At 45.5% G+C, this 16,956-nt stretch overlaps 1 protein-coding gene across 4 annotated transcripts in view; it reads left to right on the top strand.

The window, feature by feature from the left end:
* Window positions 1-16,956, top strand: part of dok4 (docking protein 4) — a 53,289-nt gene that overhangs the window by 437 nt on the left and 35,896 nt on the right. The window contains exon 1 of one of the 4 annotated variants that reach the window (XM_031569432.1): window positions 4-80. The exons of 2 other annotated variants lie outside the window; for them this stretch is intronic. The gene's annotated coding sequence lies outside the window, so the exon portion shown is untranslated. Of the gene's footprint in view, window positions 1-3; window positions 81-7,605; window positions 7,949-16,956 lie in introns of those variants that run through there. One more of the 4 variants, XM_031569431.2, reaches the window with a different exon arrangement.

The following is a 16,956-nucleotide window of genomic DNA, read 5'->3' on the forward strand; positions in this document are numbered from 1 at the left end:
GTAATTCAACGGCGAACAGAAGGTAGAAAATCTGTCTCTGCCATTTCTGCAAACAGTCGCTCGCTGGATGTCAATAGATGGTATGGCTTATTCATAGATACATTTAAAGATATATTTAAACTATGGTATAGTTTACTATAAAACGGTGTCTTATGATAACATGATTGTTTATACCATTTGCACAAAAATAATTAGGTTGGCAAGGGCCAGCGAAGGAGCCTTCAACTTATTCAAGTGAGAAGTGTCAGAACTTAACCAGATGATGTGCGCTCGAATACGTTCCCTGGTTTAGTGCAATTGAACTTCTCACTAGGTGTACTACTACTATTTATTGGGGGATACAAGCCAAGTCACTATTCAAAGTTGTATTTTTGGTATTTGTGGTGGTTTTGCATTTACAATGTTTAGTGTTCTATTTCCTTTAGGCTATCAACTTGTCGCCAAATTGTGTCCACTTCTGAAACATCGAAAAACGTGACGTTATATTATGGATATAACTGTAGGCCAGGGAACAAACATATGTGCACTTTGCTTAAGGTGTGTTTACGTTGGTGTGTTTTCTTAGATAAGCCTTGTGCCACGGCTCTTCCTAGAGAGGCGTTTACGCTGCAATTAATGGCTACATCATGTTTGTGTAATAGCACACATATTCCTTGAGGTTTATAGCCTTCTCCCACAATGTATCTAATCTGACGGCCAAAATGCTTTCGCGCTGACGGGCAGCAACTGGTGCGCTTGCCTGTTGGAGCGCGATAAAGACATATTTTGATAAATCTTATAACGCTTGAAGATTTTGATAGTCGCTGTCGGATTGTCGTTTGAGTTTAGATTGTTTTAATTTAGGCGACTTATTTTATTATTTTGAATTTAGCCTGTTATTAGCCTATAGCCTACCATTATCGGAGGTGAGTGCATCTCCATATTAAGAATCATAAACTGAAGTAATGATTATCTGCCGTCTAAATATTGATATCATAAGCTTCCACTGGCCATTTAATGTGTGAAGTGGGCCTGGACAGCGATAGATTCAGTCTATCCTCAAAGAGTTCGCAATGTAGCAATCCAATCGTCAGGTAATCCGTTAAACGATCGAATCCTCAGGTAATCCGTTCGCAATAACTAAACAAAGGAAGCGCTCAAGTGGCTGCTGTCAAACCCGTGTGAAAGGGCCTCATCAATTTAAGCGGGGAAAGTAGCTCCATTCTGTATACTAGGCCTATTTCTCTACCTTACCACGTCTTAGACAAAGTATTGTGAATAATTGTCTCAGGCAGGACAATTAATCAAAATGTGCCTTTGTGTTTTTAACTCTCAGATAAACGACTTTGTTTCACCTAGGATAATGAAACACCGACTATCCTTATCTCGTGGACCATAAACAGGTCTTCTACCGCGCATAATATATGAGTTTGATAACCAGAGCCCTGCCGTGCACAAACGTTTGGGGGGCAGGTGTGCTATATATTTTTTACCTACAGTAGCAGCATATAAGCGATAAACTATATACCATATTGTGTCTTAGTAATAATCCATAGCCTGTCAATGAAGGTGTGGATCAAGCTGAACGTTTCCTTGACATGCCAGAGTATAGACCATCAATGCATGGCTACACGTCTATTGGTGCTCCACAAGTAAGGGGTGACAGATATCCAAATATGATTGCATTGACTTTTAAGATTGATTTGTTATACGTTTATAAATTGCCTGACAAAAGGAACTAGCTGAGTTCACTCGTTTTCATTGACGAAGCTACTCATCGCCAGGCTAGCTTGTTTTTTTTTAAGTTTAATCGTGGGCTATTGTCAGTCAGACTACTGGGCCCATTACAGGCTGCATCGATATGTTTTAATAAAGGCTTAATTTCACAACACTGTGACACAGTGTGGTTACCTCACTGGCTGTCAATCACCTATGAAGACAGGGCGCTCTATAGGCGCCCAAATGCAGTTATCGGGGATATTTACAAAACGCTTTCAACTGAAAATTTCTACCATGAGCCTAATTAAAAATTCAAAATTAGAAATCGTTAGAAAAATTGTCATGCGTTAAGGGCACTTATGAAGTCAGAGGGCGTAAGGGCAGGTGCTTGAGCACCACCTGGGGTTTATCTATGCACGTTCCACTGCTGCGGAAAATAATTGATAAAATGCAGTCCAGTTGGGTTGCGTTTTATTACGCATACTGTTCTTCCTTATCATGGGTAAACCGCTTATACTTACCAGGATTATTGCCATGGGTGAATGCCTGTTAACCTCCAACCTACTTCAATTAAATCAACCCTGGGACGTAAGTGTTGAGCCTCTGTTCAAATCGGAAAGATAAATGGGGATGAAGACACTTGCTCCAGAATTGCTAAATGAGATAATCAGCGATAGCGACAGTGACAGAGCCTCTTCTGACTTTCCAGTTGTCTTTGGTGGTCCTCTATGGAAAATAACAGCCATATTTCCTGTATTTCCACTGTCATGCACATTCCAGGCCAACACAGTAGCCCCTCTGCAGTTGGGAAGCAGTGCTCAATGTAAATGGATTGCACCATAGCTTTAGTCATCATTCATCATCATTGTTTATTCAGGGAGAAATTGACTGAGCACAGGGCTCTTTTGCAGCAATGCCCTGATTGAGGCTACATAGTATAGAAGAACAATACATAAACAAACCATAACAAAACGAAACAGACAAAATACATTAAAAAAACACATTAAACAACTCAGAAATTAAGTAAAATAAATAAATAAATAAAATAACATAAAGTAAAAAAAAAATTAAATCAGAGAATCATTTAAAACAACAGCATTGAGGCACATCCTTATTATCTAAAAGGCTCTTAAATTGGTTGACAGACAAATACTTGGTTAATTTCAACTATCATTGAATAGAGCTCAGAAGGATATGTGAGAGTGGGCCACACTACAGGACACCTTATATGTAACCAACTATAACTGTATGGAGACATGGCTTTTCTAGCTCTTGCTCCACGGTTGCTCATCAGACTTGGCCAAGTACTTACAGCAAGTGAATCTCTGCCATGACCAGGGAGGAAGAAACAATCCACCGCCAATAGTGAAGAGACAAGGACCACCCTCTCGTTCTTTGACTCTGACTGAGTGATTCATTTTTGCCAGGTTCAACAGCAGCTATTCTTGTAGGGCCAAGTACGAGTTGGTTGCAGAAATATTTGCTTTCCCCTCAAGTTCAAACACTGGCTGATTCAGTAGCACACTGACAAAGCACTACAGTTTCCTTCTTGTTGTCCAGATACACTGTAATGTGAGGCGAACAGCAGCTTGTGCATCAAATTACAGTGCACCAGAACGGCATCAATCAGTGCACACAATCAAACTGTGATGAGCAAACTGTTGATGGTAGGTTTGATGCAGTGAATCGGCAAATAACCAGTTGCTTCTGGGCTTGTTTGTATATATGCAAATGAGGTTTAGTGCTAATGTAAGCTGAGGTGGCATGAGGAGTCTAATCACACAGGAGTAAGTGCATAGCACAATGTGCACTTTCTCTCGCTCTCATCAATGAATGTGTGTGTGTGTGTGTGTGTGTGGAGGTGGTGGTATTTTGGACTGAGGTCCATGTTAAGTGTGTTATATAACAGCCCAGCAATTGCAGGGGAGCACCTCGCATTTGCAATCAAAAGAGCAGGCTGCACTTAGTATGTTATCTCTCTCTCCCTCCCTCTCTCTCTCTCTCTCTCCCTCTCTCTATTTCTCTCTCTGGATGAACATTTTTTGTGAGCACTTATTTATTAGAAACGAAGGCAAGAGAAAGGTGATTCATTCATGCAGTGATTCATTCACATTTATTCAGCAGAGATGATGTACGGGTTTACAGTTTGTGTTTAGTGAAACCTCTCATTAATTCTCACTCGAAGCACCTCATCACAGACAAGCACAGAAAGGGACAGACATGCAGAGAGTTGATGAGACAGAAAGAGATGGATAGAAAGAGGGATGGGGAGCCTCATCTGTGCTGTCTGCCCACTCCTACTCTTTAGTTAGCCTCCTGCACTGAGGGCAGAGACTGCAATGGTGCCTGATGCCTCAGGGTAGGGAGACGTGCCTGTGTGTGTGTGTGTGTGTGTGTGTGTGTGTGTGTGTGTGTGTGTGTGTGTGTGTGTGTGTTCGTCTGCTCTTCTCGTCATGATCGATGCACTTCTGTCTCTGTGAAATGAGTCAGAAAGGGCATCACTGCGATGCACTGGTTGGGTCCGGGTTGGGGGGCAGGGCTGGCACAGGCTTTGTATAGGAAAAAATGATGGCCGTTTTAGTGTGTGTGTGTGTGTGTGTGTGTGTGTATGTTTGTGTACGTGTGTGTGTGTGTGTACGTGTGTGTGTATTGTTGTGCTTTGGAACGTGTGTTCCTGTCTATAGGCTGCATGTGTGTTTGAGGGCCTGCATAAATCACTGGAACACAATGTGCAGAGAGCACGCTGCAGACCCTCAAGCTCAAGCTCCATGCTCTTTACTAATTGGATATTGTAGACTGAGCAGAGAATTAACTTAAACAAATATCCATCATGTCAACCAAAGCACCTTTGTCAGATGCACTCACCCAATGTGAAATGTTGCCAATATACTTTCTGTTGTTTATTTAGACCTTATTTGTTTTCATTCTCTGCACATGGACATTGTCAACAAGGGAAGTAGAGCTTGCAAACATGTCATGGTGACGGACTACACATTTTCGTCACAATAACAAGGAGAACCTACTTGAAACTCTCTGATTGACAGTATCATGGCATATTGTTCTGTACAAAAATATAAGCTTCAACCTGTGTCTGGCCACAACATTTCTCATGGTTATAACCGTGCATTAAGATTAGTCTCTGAAAACAATGTATTCCATAAATACAAATCAGTGCTTGTGGTTATATGTGGGCCTTTAAACTGTGACAAACAACTACAAACAAGACACAATATTTTGTCAACCAACATATCTGTAGCCGTTCTGTTTGCATAAATGATGGTTGCCAGTTGACATGCAGCATAAACACTAACTTGGGAAAGAGTGGGCAGATGACACACGCTGTACTCGTGAAAAAAAGAACATTTCAAGGCATTTCTTGGCATATACTTTTTCGCTGTCATCCTATGAAATCTCCTGATTTGATATTCCTGGCCATATATTTTCTGCATATGGGCGGTGCTCCCTGTTGCCTCTTTATTAGCTTTTAGAGAATTTAGCCTGAGTAGTGGGTGATCATCAGTGTACATTCTCAGGTGCTGTGGAGATTTGCTTGGAGAAAAGTGCATTGTCATGTACAGTGACATATATCTCTGGTGAGGCAAATGCGTGCTGACTGACCCAGCAGAGAATGGGACAGAGATGGATGGAAATGGTGGGAGAGAGAGAAATTAATGACTAGAGAAACTTGGCTCTCATTGAGTGGAAGCCTCTCCTTATATTCTTTCATAACACCCTGGCATCTTGGAAGTGTCCGGCACTCCAGCCCACCCAGATGCAATCTAACCTATATCCTCCGCACTGTGTGAGAGGCATGCTAAGCTGCCTGTGTTTGCAGGGAGCACTTTGTGTGACATTCTGGGTGCCGTCAGGGAGCTAGACCTCGGGAGCATGGCATTGTGGGAGTAGCGTGGCTCTGGTTGGCTGGCTCAGAGTCAGAGAGGGGGAAGAGGCCAAAGGAATAGAGAGAGAGGGGGGGAGGGAAAGAGAAGAAGAGAGAGACAGAGGGAGAGAAGGAGAGAGAGATGGCCGGCCTGTAATTAGCACCCGCGGCTGCCTGCCGCATTCCACCTCAGTAAATTACAGAGTTGCCTGCTGATAGGCTGTCCAGCCTGCACCACAAGCCCTACCAGACCTGCCTGCCTAAGCTTATCCAGACTCTCTCTCTCTCTCTCTCTCATGCTCTCTCTCTCTCTCTCTCTATTCCTCCTGCTCTCTCTCTCTCCTGCTCTCTCTGTCGTTCTTTACTCCATCTTTTTCTTTTTCTCAAGCTGTCTGCATCCCCTCTGATACTTATGTCATACTTTATCTGCCTCTATCTCCACCCCCCCCCACTCTTCACTTTAGATATGACTTAATGTCTCCCTCTCTCTCCATCTCTCTTCCCTTCTTTCTCCCACCTTTTCTGCTCTCACTCGCTCTCTCGCTCTCATGTCTGCTACTGTGTGGTCAGTGCAGCATCTTGTTATTTTCTCCTTGCCTCCAGAGCGCTGTTTTTCTTCCTCTCTCTCTTTCCCTCCCTCCCTCTCCCTCTCCCTCCTTATGCAGTAATTGGAAGCGAAAGTCTCCTCTCCTTCGCTCGGTCTCTCCTGGGGTTTCGGGCCTGCATTGATTTGTTTTGATTCCAGTGCCTCCGGAGCTTGGCCATCCAAGGCCATCCAAAAAAAAAATGCCCGCCTGGCGGTCCAGGCCCAGGACGACGTGGCCCCCGCTCTCTTGCTTGTTCCCTCAGCTGCAGCAGGAGCAGCAGTTGTGCTCAGATGTTGAGTGTCCTGAGAGGGGGGGATGAGAGGCTTTACGTTATGAAACACATCCTCACCGAGGGCCTGAGCTGACACAGAGAAACCTCTGGTGACTTCTCCCGCACAATAGCATTTGTTCAATGACTTTCTCCCTCTCTCCCCCTCATCCTTTCATGATCTCTTCCGTGCAAAAAAACACAAAGCATTCAAGCTGCTCTCTATTGTATGTGCATGTGGATGTGTGTGTGTGTGTGTGTGTGTGTGTGTGTGTGTGCGTGTGTGTGTGTGCGTGCGTGTGTGTGTGTGTGTGTGTATGTGCGTGTGTGTGTATGTGCACATGTGTAGTGGTGTGTGTGTCTGTGTGCCAATCTCCAGTCTCACCTGAGGTTGCTCCCACTACTCCAACCACAGTCCTCTCCAGCTTGGCTGTGTGTTGAGCTGTGTGTGTGTGTGGTGAGGACCCAGCAGCCGAGAGCCAGTCTAAGGACGCCCATGCTAGTATCCTGCAGTCATGGCGGAGTGAGCTAACAGCCCTGGATGAGTCACCCTCACAGAGCACCGCATGGACCAATTTCCTTTTGCTTGCATGGCCAGCGTGCCTGGTGGGGGATTCTGATGCAGATACACATTGTGTAGGTTGCCATGTGTGTGTGTGTGTGTGTGTGTGTGTGTGTGTGTGTGTGTGTGTGTGTGTGTGTGCATTGCTCAGTTGTTGAACTCAGCACTGAACACGTGTTTGTATGTGTGTGTTTGTTATGGGAAGTGAGCTTGGGGTGTGTGTAGCATGGTGGGTGCAGTGGGTGTAGAAGAACCTGATGAATGATCATCTGATCTGATGGATGAGGCTGTGGCAGTGGGTTTGATCTTGACAGATGTCCTGGTTGATGAAGCGTGTGTGTGTGTGTGTGTGTGTGTGTGTGTGTGTGTGTGTGTGTGTGTGTGTGTGTGTGTGTGTGTGTGTGTGTGTGTGTGTGTGTGTGTGTGTGCATGTGTGCAGGCACTGCATGAAGGACTCTGAGGGACACACTCGCTACCTCTCCCAGCAGAGTGTCCTGACCAAGGACTGCTGCAACTTTCTCCTGACGGATGGCGTGCTCTTTTCTTTTGCCCCCCCCCCTCTCCCAGCCCAGTCCTTCTCTCCATCTCTTTTTAGGTCAGCCGTTTTGTGCTGACCTCATCTGCAGCCTGCCCAGCCTAAGAACCTCTGTGTGCGACTGCTGCGTGCCCAGCGTCTCTGCTAGGTGGGTCGCCTCTCAGCAAACCTGCGCCGCTGTATAAACTACAGTTTCCTGTTTATGCGAGTACTTCCTCTTCTAAAGGCTGCTCTGCTGGTTAGGGATTTTTTTCTACCCATTACCGTGTTTTTTTGTTGTAAAAAAAAAATGTTTTCCACCCGCTCACCCACGCACCTCTTTCTCTCTCTCTCTCCCTGGCATTTTTGAAGCATGACTTAACTCATCTGGTACGCCAGGAGTGGATTGGTTAATTATTGTCCCTTGGCTCTCGTTCAGGTTGGTTCAATCTCACCCTATTTCATGCATAACTGCGCTGGATGGATGGCTCCAGTGTCTGTGTGCTGTGCATACTCGGGGGCAGTGATTGTGCAGGGCTGAAGGAGCTGTGTGCTTGTTTCTGAGTGTGGGTGCGTTTGGTTCGGCCTGTTTTGATGTCTTCTGTTTATCCAGTCTCTAGAGAAACCTCCAACAGTTATGGAGTATCAGACAACATACATAATTGATGCTGTGAATAGAGACGTGGATAGCTTTTACAGTGTGCGTGTGTTTGTGTGTGTTTGTTTGTGTTTGAAAGAGAGACGGGCAGGGAGATTGAGAGTGTTGTGTCAGCAAGCGCCTTCCCTCCCCTCTTTATGAATCTCTCTGACATTCTGCTTGTACCTTTCCCTCTGACCTCCACTTCATCCTTTCCTTTTATTTTTACTCACTTTTTTTCCGTGTGTATTTTTTCACCGTCTCCACTTTTTCCACTGTCCTTAAAGTACCTTCTTCACCCAGCACAAATATAGAGTCAGCGGAAAGTCATTCATGGCACTCGGCCAGTACAAAGACCTGGACAGATGGATTCAACCTTTTTCGCTCTCACAACATAGTCACCGTTCTATCATTCATTTCTGTAGAAAAGAGGTATGAGGTATGTTCTGGTACTAGTAAACTATTCATTCATGTGTTATATATGATAAAGGCATGCTATGGATAATGTCTACATTTAGTCTTGGCAGCTCTCAGAGTGAGCATGCAGGATAAATTACTTAACCTTTCTCTTTTACAGAGTCTAATAAAGAATACAGAGTGAGTGAAAGTGCAGGTTTGAATCTCATGCCCGCAGGTTAGGCTCATATCAGCAGATCTCTGTCAGCTCAGGAACTGAGACAGAGAAATGCGTGTTCATCATCCAATTAGTGCCTTCCACCAAAGGAAGGAAGCAAAGCACCTTCCCCGTGTTACTGTGGCACAACAGCTGTCCATGGTGCCTGCTAACAGCGACTAATGCAGAGATTTGCCCGGCTGATGTGTGAGCCAAGTGTGACACTACATAATGAGCTTTGAGTCCACCTTGGGGCTGAGTATCTGCAACAGATCTGCTCAGTGCCTAGAAGATGACATGGGGCTCACACTGAGATAGTAATAGTTGATGCTATTGATAACTCCAATAGCAATATAGGATGATTCATGATGCAGTATTGCCTTAAACCTGCACGTCCTGTTTTTTTATGAGACATTGTGTACTGGATCAGGTCTATGCCAATGTCTTTTGAACCTTTTCAGTAAAATGAAATGGCATGAACAAGATGTTGACTGAGAATTATCCAAAGTACCTTGATAAGCCTCTTGAGACCCTGTGAAACTGGAAACCTGCTTGTCTAGCAGAGCCTTTTCATTTGGCCTCACCGTGACCCTAGTGATCTGCTTCTGTCTGTCTCCCACTCCGCCTGTCACCCTCTGTCTCTCCCTGTCTTTCTCGCTCTCTCTCACCCCACCCCACGCCACTCCACTCCTCACTTTCACTCTCTTCCTCTCGTTGCAATTGCTCCATCTCTCCCTCTTTATCTCTCTCTCTCTCTCTCTCTCTCTCTTCATCTCGTTGCAATTGCTCCATCTCTCCCCCTTTCTCTCTCTCTCTCTCTATCTCTCTCTCTCTCCCCCTCTCTGTGTCTGTATTGATTGGGGGTGGGCAGGGGCCTGCCTGTGGAGGAAGCTGAGGGAACGCCAGTCACTGTTGTTGTGCGCCATGAGAGCGATTCCTCAAAGCTGATAGCTGGAGAGTGGTGACATAACGAGTCTCCTGACATCACCCCCGTGCTCCCCTGTGCTAAATCACTGTCTGCCATTTTTAGACAGTCTCTGTCTCTTTAGATCATGTCAGTCATGTTGTGCTTTCAAGATTAGATTCTGTGTTTGTGAGCATATATGTCTCCCTCATTGTGTGTGTGTGTGTGTGTGTGTGTGTGTGTGTGTGTGTGTGTGTGTGTGTGTGTGTGTGTATTCTTCTATGTGTGTGTGTTTGTGTTTGTGCTTGTGTGTGTGTTTGTATGTAATCATGTGTTTGTGCGCCTCTGTGATGCCCATCCTCCAGAAAGTTTAACTGCTGAATGTGTGTGCACCCCCCGCTGCCAAGTCCAGGTGCTTTGAGAGTGACTAGGCTGTAATTGAGAGAAAATTCCACTGCTGTTTGCTCGTCAACCAGCTGGTATCAAAGTGTGTGTGTGTGTGTGTCTGTGTGTGTGTGTGTGTGTGTGTGAAAGCCTCCCTGTCTCTCATGCAGGCATTTTTTCCCAGAAAACTGCCCATTGGTTTTCTGTGGAGGCCGCCCAACAGCCGGCCTGCATGCCATGTGCCATGTGGCCCCTGTGCTGTGCCAATGTCCCTGACTTGCAGATCATACAGGCCTCTCTCTGCTCTCTCTGCTCTGGTCCATGCTAGTGCTAGCTGGGGCTCATGGAACTCTCTGGGCTCCAGAGCTGCCTATGTGAAATCTCTCTCTGTTGAAGTTTGCTCTTCATCCCTCTGTTCTTTCCTACCTATTCTTCCTCTCTCTCCCAGTATGTTTTTCTTTGGGTCATCTCCTCACATCGCTGCATCTGTCTGTCTGTCTGTCTCCCAACCCCCCCCCCATCTCTCTCTCTCTCTCTCTCTCGCTTTCTCTCTCTCTCTCTCTCTCTCTTTCTCCTTCATCCCCCAGCTCAAAGCCTGTATTTAGTTGAGGAGAAAACGGCCATGAGATGAGCAGGTAAACCAAGGCTGGGAGAGTGAGAAAAGAGAGAGAGGGAGGATACAAATGAGCCACAGCGTAAGATAGACGGCCTCTAGACGGACTTCCTTGTCTCCACGGGAGCCAGACAGAGCTGACAGCCAATTGTTTTCCCTCCAACAGCAAAAAGCCTCTTTTGTGTGACAACAATGTGCAGGATTTGGATCTGTGTGAAATATGCATTGTCTCTAGCCCTCGCTCTGGCGCGCTCTCTCCCCCTCTTTCTCCCTTTTTTCCCCCGTTCATTCTGTCCCTCTCTGTCCCCTCTCTCTCTTTTTTCTGCTCTGGCAGCCTAACAGAAGGGTTAGAGTCATGCGATCTCTCTGCTCTCGCTCTCGGGCGGCACAAAAGCAAGAATGGCTACCTGATTAATCTCTTTCCCCCAGCACCGGAGCTTGTCACTAAGTGGCTTCTTCTGTGTTGTTTTAAGGGGGATCAGTCTCACAGATACATCCACGGCTATCACTAGGATGCCGTCACATGAACGCAGTTGGATGCTCAGAGTTGTGATGTGTTGTGGCGTTCAGACAGCTTTCCTTCATCTTAATCCCACGAGGTGTATTACAGGAAGAAACTGTTGTCAGTGAAGTAAAATGTCTGTTTGTTTGGGAAATCCGTTTATAAGACAAGATGGAGAAGCCTAATCTCCTGTCAGATAGTCATCACATGAACTCATCAGTCATTCGTCAATAACGGATGTACTGTGTCAGTTAAAAGAGAGGGTAGAAGAAAAGAGGGTCTTCACGTATTGATGATAAATTCTGTACTGTTTTTGGTGGAGAGTGTGTGATTCTATGTGTGAACTGTGTGTGTGTATGAGTTGGCATGACAGGCCTCACGTGGTTAAGTCTCTCTGCTGTACTAATTATGAAATAATCTGCTATAGAAATCATCCTGCACTCTTTCAACAGAGTAGTATTTTCTCACCTGGGTAACATCTGTGCTATTCTCAGCACTCTCATTATGTGAGGTTAATTCCAGCTGTGGCATTTGTGGTGTGCGCGCGGGTGTGTGTATGTGTGGGTGTGTGTGTGTGTGTGTGTGTCTGTGTGTGTCTGTGTGTGTGTGTGTTGGGTCTGAAAGCTGCAAAACTGGCTGGTGCTAGAATGTGTTGAGGCATGTGTTCACTGATTAAGATCTACTGTTCAGATCATAATCTGCCCTCATTACATTTCCTGTGCTCTTCTCTCTCACGCTTACACACACACGCACACACACACACGCGCGCACACACATCACTCACACAAAAGAAAATATTGCACACTTTTACACACATTGTCTCTTTGTCTCTTGTGTCTGTGTGTGTGTGTGTGTGAGATTATGTGTCTGTGTGTGCGTGAGTGAGTGAATATGTGTGCATATCCCTCTCTTTAACCATACCTGCCCATTGTCAGGGATTGCTCCTGACATTTTATCTGAAGCCAGACAGTGGGAAAACACGGTCCCTCCGTCTAGACAGCAGATCTGAGCCCATCGCACTGCTACTTTCCAGCGCCGCCGTCCAGCTTCCAGAACAGCCCCAATGTTTGTGCAGGGCCCACGAGGAACAGCTCACATTTATAAAGCCGGCCGAAGGCACAGTGGATCCTGCTCTTTAATATGGACGCCCAAAGCAGCGAGGTGCCTCTGCTTGTACATTCAAGATTTAAGGGCTTCTGTCGATGGTTTCTGAAGATACTGTAGGACGGGCTGGGTCTCTCGTGGCATGCATGTGTGATGAATCACCAGATGGAAGTGGAGGTTTATTAGGGTCTTGAACTCTGCATAAGTATTGGGCAGGACTGAATCTGCTCTTGTATATGTCAGCTCAGGACTATCTGGTTAGTATACTGATGATGTCAGTTGTGTGTTAGCGAGGCTCGTCCCGTGCTGATGCTGCAGCTCAGAGCACTTTTGTGTGACCTTCAGAGGGCTAAGTGTCTGTTTACTCCAGAGCTAATAAAAGAGGATACTCTAATGAAACACACAGACAACTGTCACATGTGTGAGATCACACAGACATTTAAGAACATGCAGGCAGACTGCTGGATCACCATCTTAATCTATCCTCCTCCTCTCTCTCTCTCTCTTTCTCTCTCTCTCTCTCTGTCTTTCTTTCTTCATCTCTTTCTCTCTTCTACCTCTCATGCTGGTTGCACCTCGTCTTTGGTGTTTATTCACAAGAGTGTTGTTATGGAGATCTTGGGAGTTGGGCCCTGCCTACCATTTTGCTTAAATTCCTCCGTGTGCAACAGCAATTACACAGAGATGTGCACACCTAATGATTTAGAGTCCTCTACAAATCCTCCTCCCTCCTGGCAAAAACACCCCACAAGTTTAGATTGTATTAAGTAAAAAGAAACAAACTAATAACTATCTATTAGATGACAGCAAGACACTGCCCCTTTTCTTGCCTTAAGGGGTGAATACAAAATAAATAAAGATGGATGTTTCTCTTTCCATGCTGTGCTGTAGCTCTCCTCCGGCGTGGGAAGGCGTCAGGGGAGGACTCTTAGCAGGAGTGGAGGGATGGGAGAGGAGGGTGGAGGGCTGTTACTCTGGAGGGAGGGTGACGGAGTGGATGAGAGTGCGGAGTTCAGGGGGGCTAGCATGACACTTTTTCTCCCGAGTCAGACAGCCTTGCCTGTGGGCAGAGAGAGAATGAGGAAAAAAGAGAGAGAGAGAGAGAGAGATAGAGAAAGGGAGAGAGAGAGAGAAAGGAAAAGGGAGAGACGGGGGAGAGAGATGCAGCCAGGGGAGGCAAACCAACCCAGGGGGCTGGTGGGGCTCTGTTCTGTGTTAGGCAGAAGACAGCTCTGTAGAAAAATGAGGGTGTGTGAGTGTGTGTGTTTGTGTGTGTGTGTGTTTTTACATGTGTTGTTGTATGTCAGTGCATGTGTGTTTGTTTGTGTGTGTGTTTGAAATTCTTCATTTTGGCATGGAATATGGACAGACAGGCACACACACTCAGCTTCACAGGCACAAACGCACTCTCTCTCTCTCTCTCTCTCACACACACACACACACACACACACACACTCTCTCTCTCTCTCTCTCTCTCTCTCACACACACACACACACACTGAAGGCGCCAGTCTCCCTCAGGTTGGTGGGCTGTTCTGTTTTCTGTTCCTCCTGTTGGCAGATGGTATTAATTGAGTTGAATAGGAGAGCGCAAGGGAGGGAAGGAGGGAACGTGGGATAGAGTGAAAAAAGAGAGAGCAAGAGTGAGCAAGAGACAGAGGAGTCTAGGAGAGAGTGGCTGAGCTGTTTGTGAAAGCTTTGTGCAAGAACACTGTGTAGTTTTCCAAAACCTGTTTTCCAACCCTCTCTATCTATCTTTCTCTCTCTCTATATATATATATATATATATATATATGTGTGTGTGTGTGTGTGTGTGTGTGTGTGTGTGTGTGTGTGTGTGTTTCCCATGTGAATGACAGAGATCCTTCGTGTGAAGTTAAAATGAGAAGCCTAGGCATTGCATAGAAGGTGATGACTTTTGCAGGTTTTGCCAGAATTTTCTCGCCTCCCCACCCCACCCCACCTTGAGCATAGCTCTGACGCAGGAATGAGCTCACAGCCAAAACAAGTCAAGTGCGCTAGACACACACTAGGATTTGATATTGTGCCGGTCGACAGCAAGGACGCTCAGATGATCTAGATGCCACAAGAGACGCCTGTGTGTGCTCAGAAATCTCTCTGCAAACACTTAATTTCCTCTCCAGAAAGGTGTAGCTGTGTTTCTCATCTCTCACATACACACACACACACACACACACACACACACACACACACACACACACACACACACACACACACACACACACACAGATGCATGCATGATTGTACCATTAGCCACGTCTGTTGTGTCCAAGTGGATTAGAGAAAGTGGCAGTCCTCACTAATGATGGGCCTTAAACAAGGGGATGTAAATGTCACTGATTTTTTAGCGCGGGCCATGTAGCTCTTTTTACGGTGCTAACTAGTTTCTTTTAATTCACCACCTGCATTAGCACACTGACTATGAGACACTGCTGCCTACATACAACGCCACAGCTTTTTAAACTCAGAGTCAAAGTGTCAGTTGGCATCTGCAATTAGTTTGAAGGGTTTTGGGTGTCTGTGTGGTTTCAGTATTACCTAAATGTTTTGAAAAGCTGAGAGTTTACCAATGTTTAGCTAGCTTTCTGGGATTTTTGTTACAGACCTTCTGTGTGGTTTTTAGTATTAGCAAAATGTGTCAAAGGTTAGGAGTTTACCAATGTTTAGCTAGCTTTCTGAGATTTCTGTTAAAGACCTATAGTGTCCCTTTCCTGCTCTGTTACTATTCTCTCTCTGTGTCTGTGTGTGTGTGTGTGTGTGTGTGTGAGAGAGAGAGAGGTAGAGAGAAAGAGAGAGAGGGAGAGAGGGGGAGAGAGAGAGAGAGTTTGACCCTTACAGTATTTTAAAATGTTCTTCCTCCTGCTAAACATTCCTGTTTGCTGTAGTTTCCACTATATGAGGTTCACTCCAAGGCTTATTATGATTCTATTTGTGCGTGTGTGTGTGTGTGTGTGTGTGTGTGTGTGTGTGTGTATGTGTGTCTGAGGATGTGCACGTGCTTGATGCATTGCCTATGTGTGTGTTTATAGTTTTATCTGTGTTCATCAGATAGGAAAAGCTTGGAGACAGAGTGCCGTGTCTGTCTGTGCTGTGTTGTGAGGGCGGTGATGTGTGTGTGTGTGTGTGTGTGTGTGTGTGTGTGTGTGTGTGTGTGTGTGTGTGTGTGTGTGTGTTCATTGCTGTGCTTGTTATCTCTGTTAGATAGAAGTCAGCAGACAGAGTGTCTCGTCTCCCAGCATTCTCAAGGGTTGGCTTTAGGGGTGGATGGTGTGTGTGTGTGTGTGTGTGTGTGTGTGTGTGTGTGTGTGTGTGTGTGTGTGTGTGTGTGTGTGTGTGGTGTGTGTGTGTGTACATGTGCTGTCAGGCCTAAACCTCACTTGTGATGAGGGGAATTTGTACTATGAGGATGATTGGCTGGTTACTACTGGAGAATGTTGAAGAATTTATGAGTGTGGGATTGGAGAAAACATCACTAATTAAGTAAACAAATATTGTGGCCTTTCATGGCCAGTAATGTTTTATCAGCTTAAGGTGGCAACCACATCGGTATGTAGACAAGAGTAGAGGACTTTACACAGTTTTTTTTATGGCACAGCATTGGACTGGCGGAATAGTAGTTAGGGCAGAATCTCCAGAAGCAACAGCAGTGCTAGTAGCAACAACAATCACCTAGCAACCAGATGCGTGGATGCTCTGCCTTGTCCCTGTCCACGCTTAATGTAATGCTGTGCCACTACCACCATGTTGATGCCAGTGTGATCATTTTGTAAGATCCAGCACAGGCCAAGGGCTCACACCACTGCACCTGCCTCCAGGACAGGAGGATGGCTCACCAGGACTGAGTTTGGGGCCTCATATGGGAAGGAGCCTGTGCATTGATTCAAGTATTGATTGGGAAGTTCTCCCTTAAAAAACATCCATTTCCTTTGTCGGTATTGTCCAATCAATTACTATTTAGTTCAAGCAGGGGTGATAACAAATTCTGCACTCTCTCTTAATCTTTGGATGATGAACTGTGTGCATTTGCACTATGATGTGTTGTCTTTTTATAAATTGCGGTGTAAATAGTATTTTGACTTTTAAACCCTGTTGCCCTGCCAAGGAGACAAATGAGTTTGGTCCCATCAGTAATATTGCTCGTTTAGCATTTCCAGTGATAGCAGTGCTTCTCATTCTTTATTGCACATGGTGCTGCTAGGTTGTTGACTGAGCTCAAAGTAATGGACTTTGGAGGATAATGGGAGAAATGTGGATGTTTGCCAGGGGAGGGAAGGACAGAATCCTCCATCATGATGGCTATCAGGACATTTTCTGAACTGTGCCATTGATCTCCCGACTCCTGATCTGTCTCCTTTTAGCACTCTTTTAAGCATTACTGACTTTCTTTACTTTCTGTCTGTCTCTCTTTTTATTTTTCCTCTCTTCCTCGTATCTTTCATTCTCTTTTTGTTCTGTTTAATTGTTTAATCATTGTCTGCATGTTAAAAGCTTACGCCTGTTTATTCTGCTTTTTCCTGCATTCCATATAATCACTCTTAACACACATATTCCAGTCATTCAGCTCATTTCTGAGTGCCTCTCCCCATTCTCTTTGTGTCACTAAGGTCAAGCCAACCTTACTACCCCGCCCCCCCCCCCACACACACACACACACACACACTACTGCCTG

Source organism: Clupea harengus, chromosome 6, assembly GCF_900700415.2.
Source record: "Clupea harengus chromosome 6, Ch_v2.0.2, whole genome shotgun sequence".
Taxonomy (NCBI): domain Eukaryota; kingdom Metazoa; phylum Chordata; class Actinopteri; order Clupeiformes; family Clupeidae; genus Clupea; species Clupea harengus.